At 51.5% G+C, this 7500-nt stretch overlaps 1 pseudogene; it reads right to left on the bottom strand.

The window, feature by feature from the left end:
* LOC118375223 (voltage-dependent T-type calcium channel subunit alpha-1G-like) overlaps window positions 1–7500 on the bottom strand; it is a 346606-nt pseudogene that overhangs the window by 23056 nt on the left and 316050 nt on the right.

Below are 7500 nucleotides of genomic sequence, written 5' to 3'. Positions count from 1 at the left end.
CTCTGTGTCTCTCTCCCTCTCTGTGTCTCTCTCCCTCTCTGTGTCTCTCTCCCTCTCTGTGTCTCTCTCCCTCTCTGTGTCGCTCTCCCTCTCGGTCTCTCTCCCTCTCTGTGTGTCTCTCCCTCTCTGTGTCTCTCCCTCTCTGTCTCTCTCCCTCTCCGTGTGTCTCTCTCTCTGTGTCTCTCCCTCACTGTCTCTCTCCTTCTCTGTGTCTCTCCCTCTCTGTGTCTCTCTCCCTCTCTGTGTCTCTCTCCCTCTCTGTGTCTCTCTCCCTCTCTGTGTCGCTCTCCCTCTCAGTCTCTCTCCCTCTCTGTGTCTCTCTCCCTCTCTGTGTCTCTCTCCCTCTCGGTCTCTCTCCCTCTCTGTGTGTCTCTCCCTCTCGGTCTCTCTCCCTCTCTGTGTCTCTCTCCCTCTCGGTCTCTCTCCCTCTCTGTGTGTCTCTCCCTCTCTGTGTCTCTCCCTCTCTGTCTCTCTCCCTCTCCGTGTGTCTCTCTCTCTGTGTCTCTCCCTCACTGTCTCTCTCCTTCTCTGTGTCTCTCCCTCTCTGTGTCTCCCTCTCTCTGTGTCTCTCTCCTCTCTGTGTCTCTCTCCCTCTCTGTGTCTCTCTCCCTCTCTGTGTCTCTCTCCCTCTCGGTCTCTCTCCCTCTATCTGTCTCTTTACATACAGAATAATATGAAATGCTCTGAGACCAGGTTGAAGATTCTGGAATATCCTATAAATTAGTTGCTATGGTAAAGAGATTCCTGTCTGAAGGAAATACCCCAGGATTACCCATGTGGAAGAAACATGGAGAGCGATGAATATTAGAGTAGAAGGTGAAGAAGATGAGTAATTGAATCTGATGGGCGTAATTAAAATGGCTGATTCAACTGTAAACCAATTGGAAAAGCTAAATGTGGCTGTCTTAGAGAGGAAGAACATGCATAGTCATCTGATTGTAGTACTTTTGTCTAGTACTTCTACTACCTAGTACATCTACTGCCTAGTACTTCTACTGCCTAGTATTTCTACTGCCTCGTACTTCTACTACCAAGTACTTCTACTGCCTAGTATTTCTACTACCTAGTACTTCTACTACCTAGTACTTCTACTGCCTAGTATTTCTACTGCCTAGTACTTCTACTACCTAGTACTTCTACTGCCTAGTATTTCTACTACCTAGTACTTCTACTACCTAGTACTTCTACTGCCCAGTACTTCTACTGCCTAGTACTTCTACTACCTACTGCCTAGTTATTCCACTACCTGGTACTTCTACTTCCTAGTACACCTACTACCTAGTACTTCTACTGTACTTTACCTGAGGCAGGGCCTGCATGACCGTGTCCAGCAACGCTCTCATCCCCACTGCCATCTTCAGTAGCTTCAGCACTGACGACACACACACACACACAAAATTATATATATATAATAATAATTACATTTGGGAATAACTGTAGTAAAACATATTCGGTGAGATACTAATGGAGGTTGGGCTCTGTGATGATGTCACTGACAGGGTGCTGGAGGCAGGGTTAATTGGTAACAGTGGAGGATGGCCACAAGATGAATGAAAGAACTGTCTGTTTGAACACACGCACGCACACACGCACGCACACACACACACGTTGAGCAGGTGTTAGGGTCATGTGTGACAATAATCAACAAGGGCTTGAACCGCAAGACATTTCATTACAGTAAGACTGAACAGATGAGCTTCTCTACCTCTCCTCTATCTCTTCTCTACCTCCTCTCTACCTATCCTCTCTTATTCCTCTAGCTCTCCTCTACCTCTCCTCTACCTCTCCTATACCTCTCCTATACCTCCTCGCTACCTCTCCTCTACCTCTCCTCTACCTGGCCTCTACCTCTCCTCTACCTCTCCTCTACCTCCCCTCTACCTCTCCTCTACCTCTCCTCTACCTGGCCTCTACCTCTCCTCTACCTCTCCTTTACCTCCTCTCTACCTCTCCTCTACCTCTCCTCTACCTCTTCTCTACCTCCCCTCTACCTCTCCTCTACCTTTCCTCTACCTCCTCCCTACCTCCCCTCTACCTCTCCTCTACCTCCCCTCTACCTATCCTCTACCTATACTCTACCTCCCCTCTACCTCTCCTCTACCTCTTCTCTACCTCCTCTCTACCTATCCTCTACCTAATCTCTACCTCCGCCCGATACCTCTCCTCTACCTCTTCTCTACCTCTCCTCTACCTCCTCTCTACCTCCTCTCTACCTCTGCTCTACCTTTCCTCTACCTCCTCCCTACCTCCCCTCTACCTCTCCTCTACCTCTCCTCTACCTCTCCTCTACCTCCCCTCTACCTCTCCTCTACCTGGCCTCTACCTCTCCTCTACCTCTCCTCTACCTCTCCTCTACCTCCCCTCTACCTCTCCTCTACCTTTCCTCTACCTCCCCTCTACCTCCCTCTACCTCGCCTCTACCTCTCCTCTACCTCTCCTCTACCTCTCCTCTACCTCTTCTCTACCTCACCTCTACCTCTCCTCTACCTTTCCTCTACCTCCCCTCTACCTCCCCTCTACCTTTCCTCTACCTCCTCCCTACCTCCCCTCTACCTCTCCTCTACCTGGCCTCTACCTCTCCTCTACCTCTCCTCTACCTCTCCTCTACCTCTCCTCTACCTCTTCTCTACCTTTCCTCTACCTTTCCTCTACCTCCTCTCTACCTCCCCTCTACCTCTTCTCTACCTCCTCTCTACCTCCCCTCTACCTCTCCTCTACCTCTCCTCTACCTCTTCCCTACCTCCTCTCTACCTCCCCTCTAACTCACCTCTACCACTTCTCTACCTCCTCTCTACCTCTTCTCTACCTCTCCTCTACCTCCCCTCTACCTCTCCTCTACCTCTCCTCTACCTCTTCTCTACCTCCTCTCTACCTCCCCTCTAACTCTCCTCTACCTCTTCTCTACCTCCTCTCTACCTCCCCTCTACCTCTCCTCTACCTCTTCTCCACATCTTCTCTACCTCTCCTCTACCTCTTCTCTACCTCCCCTCTACCTCTCCTCTACCTCTTCTCCAACTCTTCTCTACCTCCCCTCTACCTCTTCTCTACCTCCCCTCTACCTCTCCTCTACCTCTCCTCTACCTCCTCTCTACCTCCCCTCTACCTATCCTCTACCTCTACTCTACCTCTCCTCTACCTCCCCTCTACCTCTCCTCTACCTCTCCTCTACCTCTTCTCTACCTCCTCTCTACCTATCCTCTACCTAATCTCTACCTCTGCTCGATACCTCTCCTCTACCTCCTCTCTGCCTCTTCTCTACCTCCTCTCTATCTCTCCTCTATCTCTCCTCTACCTCTTCTCTACCTCCTCTCTACCTCCCCTCTACTTCTCCTCTACCTCCTCTCTACCTCTCCTCTACCTCCTTTCTACCACTTTTCTACCTCTCCTATACCTCTCCTCTACCTCCTATCTACCTCCCCTCTACCTATCCTCTACCTAATCTCTACCTCCGCCCGATACCTCTCCCCTAACTCTTCTCTACCTCTCCTCTACCTCCCCTCTACCTCTCCTCTACCTCCTCTCTACCTCTCCTCTACCTCTTCTCTACCTCCTCTCTACGTCTTCTCTACCTCCTCTCTACCGCTCCTCTATCTCTCCTCTACCTCTTCTCTACATCCCCTCTACCTCCCCTCTACCTCTCGTATACCTCTCCTCTACATCTTCTCTACCTCTCCTATACCTCTCCTCTACCTCCTCTCTACCTCTCCTCTACCTCTACTCTACCTTTCCTCTACCTCCTCCCTACCTCCCCTCTACCTCTCCTCTACCTCACCTCTACCTCTGCTCTACCTCCTCTCTACCTCCCCTCTACCTCTTCTCTACCTCTCCTCTACCTCTCATCTACCTCTCCTCTACATCTTCTCTACCTCTCCTCTACCTCCCCTCTACCTCTCCTCTACCTCCCCTCTACCTCTGCTCTACCTCCTCTCTACCTCCCCTCTACCTCTTCTCTACCTCTCCTCTACCTCTCATCTACCTCTCCTCTACATCTTCTCTACCTCTCCTCTACCTCCCCTCTACCTCTCCTCTACCTCCTCTCTACCTCTTCTCTACCTCCTCTCTACGTCTTCTCTACCTCCTCTCTACCGCTCCTCTATTTCTCCTCTACCTCTTCTCTACCTCCCCTCTACCTCCCCTCTACCTCTCGTATACCTCTCCTCTACCTCCTCTCTACCTCCCCTCTATCTCTTCTCCACCTCCTCTCTACCTCTCCTCTACCTCCTCTCTACCTCTTCTCCACCGCCTTTCTAACTCTCCTCTACCTCCTCTCTACCTCCCCTCTACCTCTCCTCTACCTAATATCTACCTCCGCCCGATACCTCTCCTCTACCTCCCCTCTACCTCCCCTCTACCTCTCCTCTACCTCTCCTCTACACCTCTCCTCTACCTCTTCTCTACCTCTCCTCTACCTCTCTTCTACCTCCCCTCTACCTCCCCTCTACCTCTCCTCTACCTCCTCTCTACCTCTCCTCTACCTCTTCTATACCTCCTCTCTACCTCCCCTCTAACTCACCTCTACCTCTTCTCTACCTCCTCTCTACCTCTTCTCTACCTCCTCTCTACCTCTCCTCTATCTCTCCTCTACCTCTTCTCTACCTCCTCTCTACCTCCCCTCTACCTCTCCTATACCTCTCCATCTTCTCTACCTCTCCTCTACCTCCCCTCTATCTCTCCTCTACCTCTACATCTTCTCTACCTCCTCTCTGCCTCTTCTCTACCTCCTCTCTATCTCTCCTCTACCTCTTCTCTACCTCTTTTCTACCTCTCCTATACCTCTCCTCTACCTCCTCTCTACCTCCCCTCTACCTATCCTCTACCTAATCTCTACCTCCGCCCGATACCTCTCCCCTACCTCTTCTCTACCTCTCCTCTACCTCCCCTCTACCTCCTCTCTACCTCTCCTCTATCTCTCCTCTAGCTCTTCTCTACCTCCCCTCTACCTCTCCTCTACCTCTTCTCTACCTCTCCTATACCTCTCCTCTACCTCTCCTCTAGCTCTTCTCTCTACCTCCCTCTCTACCTCCCTCTACCTTTCGTATACCTCTCCTCTACATCTTCTCTACCTCTCCTATACCTCCTCCCTACCTCTCCTCTCTACCTCTACTCTACCTTTCCTCTACCTCCTCCCTACCTCCCCTCTACCTCTCCTCTACCTCCTCCTATACCTCTCCTCTCCCTCCTCTCTACCTCTCCTCTACCTCTTCTCCACATCTTCTCTACCTCTCCTATACCTCTCCTCTACCTCCTCTCTACCTCTCCTCTACCTCTCCTCTACCTCGCCTCTACCTCCTCCCTACCTCCCCTCTACCTCTCCTCTACCTCGCCTCTACCTCTCCTCTACCTCCTCTCTACCTCCCATCGACCTCTCCGCTACCTCTCTCTCTACCTCTCCTCTCCTCTACCTCCCCTCTACCTCTCCTCTACCTTTCCTCTACCTCCTCCCTACCTCCCCTCTACCTCTCCTCTACCTCCTCTCTACCTCCCCTCTACCTCTTCTCTACCTCTCCTCTACCTCTCCTCTACCTCCCTCTACCTCTCCTCTACCTCTTCTCTACCTCTCCTCTACCTCTCTTCTACCTCCTCTCTACCTCTTCTCCACATCTTCTCTACCTCTCCTCTACCTCCTCTCTAACTCTTCTCTACCTCCTCTCTACCTCTCCTCTATCTCTACTCTCCCTCTTCTCTACCTCTCCTCTCCTCTACCTCCCCTCTACCTCTCCTCTACCTTTCCTCTACCTCCTCCCTACCTCCCCTCTACCTCTCCTCTACCTCGCCTCTACCTCGCCTCTAACACACCTCTAACTCACCTCTACCTCCTCTCTACCTCTTCTCTACCTCCTCTCTACCTCCCCTCAACCTCTCCTCTACCTCTTCTCCACCTCTCCTCTACCTCCTCTCTACTTCCCCTCTACCTCCCCTCTACCTCTCCTCTACCTAATCTCTACCCCCGCCCTATACCTCACCTCTACATATTCTCTACCTCTCCTATACCTCTTTTCTACCTATTTTCTACCTCTCCTCTACCTTTCCTCTACCTCCTCCCTACCTCCCTTCTACCTCTCCTCTACCTCGCCTTTACCTCTCCTCTAACTCACCTCTACCTCCTCTCTACCTCTTCTCGACCTCCTCTCTACCTCCCCTCGACCTCTCCTATACATCTTCTCTACCTCTCCTCTACCTCCTCTCTACCTCCCCTCTACCTCCCCTCTACCTCTCCTCTACCTAATCTCTACCTCCGCCCTATACCTCTCCTCTACATCTTCTCTACCTCTCCTCTACCTCTCCTCTACATCTTCTCTACCTCTCCTATACCTCTCCTCTACGTCCTCTCTACCACTCCTCTACCTATTTTCTACCTCTTTTCTACCTCTCCTATACCTCTCCTCTACCTCCTCTCTACCTCCCCTCTATCTCTTATCCACCTCCTCTCTACCTCTCCTCTACCTCCTCTCTACCTCTTCTCTACCTCTTCTCCACCACCTTTCTAACTCTCCTCTACCTCTCCTCTACCTAATCTCTACCTCCGCCCGATACCTCTCCTCTACCTCCTCTCTACCTCCCCTCTACCTCTCCTCTACCTCTTCTCTACCTCTTCTCTACCTCTTCTCTACCACTTCTCCACCTCTTCTCCAACATTCCTCTACCTCTTCTCTACCTCCTCTCTACCTCCCCTCTACCTCCTCTCTACCTCTCCTCTACCTCTCCTCTACACCTCTCCTCTACCTCTTCTCTACCTCTCCTCTACCTCCTCTCTACCTCCCCTCTACCTCTCCTCTACCTCCTCTCTACCTCTCCTCTACCTCTTCTCTACCTCTTCTCCACCTCTTCTCCAACATTCCTCTACCTCTTCTCTACCTCCCCTCTACCTCCTCTCTACCTCCCCTCTACCTCTTCTCCACCTCCTCTCTTCTACCTCTTCTCTACCTCTTCTCTACCTCTTCTCTACCTCCCTCTACCTCCTCTACCTCTCCTCTACCTCTTCTCTACCTCCTCTCTACCTCTCCTCTACCTCTTCTCTACCTCTTCTCTACCTCTCTTCTACCTCTTCTCTACCTCTCCTGTACCTCTTCTCTACCTCCCCTCTACCTCTCCTCTACCTCTCCTCTACCTCTCCTCTACACCTCTCCTCTACCTCTTCTCTACCTCTCCTCTACCTCTCCTCTACCTCCTCTCTACCTCCCCTCTACCTCTCCTCTACCTCCTCTCTACCTCCTCTCTACCTCTTCTCTACCTCCTCTCTACCTCCTCTCTACCTCCTCTCTACCTCTCCTCTATCTCTCCTCTACCTCTTCTCTACCTCCTCTCTACCTCCCCTCTACCTCTCCTATACCTCTCCTCTACATCTTCTCTACCTCTCCTATACCTCTCCTCTACCTCCTCTCTACCTCTCCTCTACCTCTACATCTTCTCTACCTCCTCTCTGCCTCTTCTCTACCTCCTCTCTATCTCTCCTCTACCTCTTCTCTACCTCTTCTCTACCTCCCCTCTACTTCTCCTCTA

This window comes from Oncorhynchus keta, chromosome 3 (genome assembly GCF_023373465.1).
Source record: "Oncorhynchus keta strain PuntledgeMale-10-30-2019 chromosome 3, Oket_V2, whole genome shotgun sequence".
Lineage (NCBI taxonomy): Eukaryota > Metazoa > Chordata > Actinopteri > Salmoniformes > Salmonidae > Oncorhynchus > Oncorhynchus keta.
Note: the sequence above shows the minus strand (reverse complement) of the source record. Positions and strands in the feature narration are given on the sequence as shown.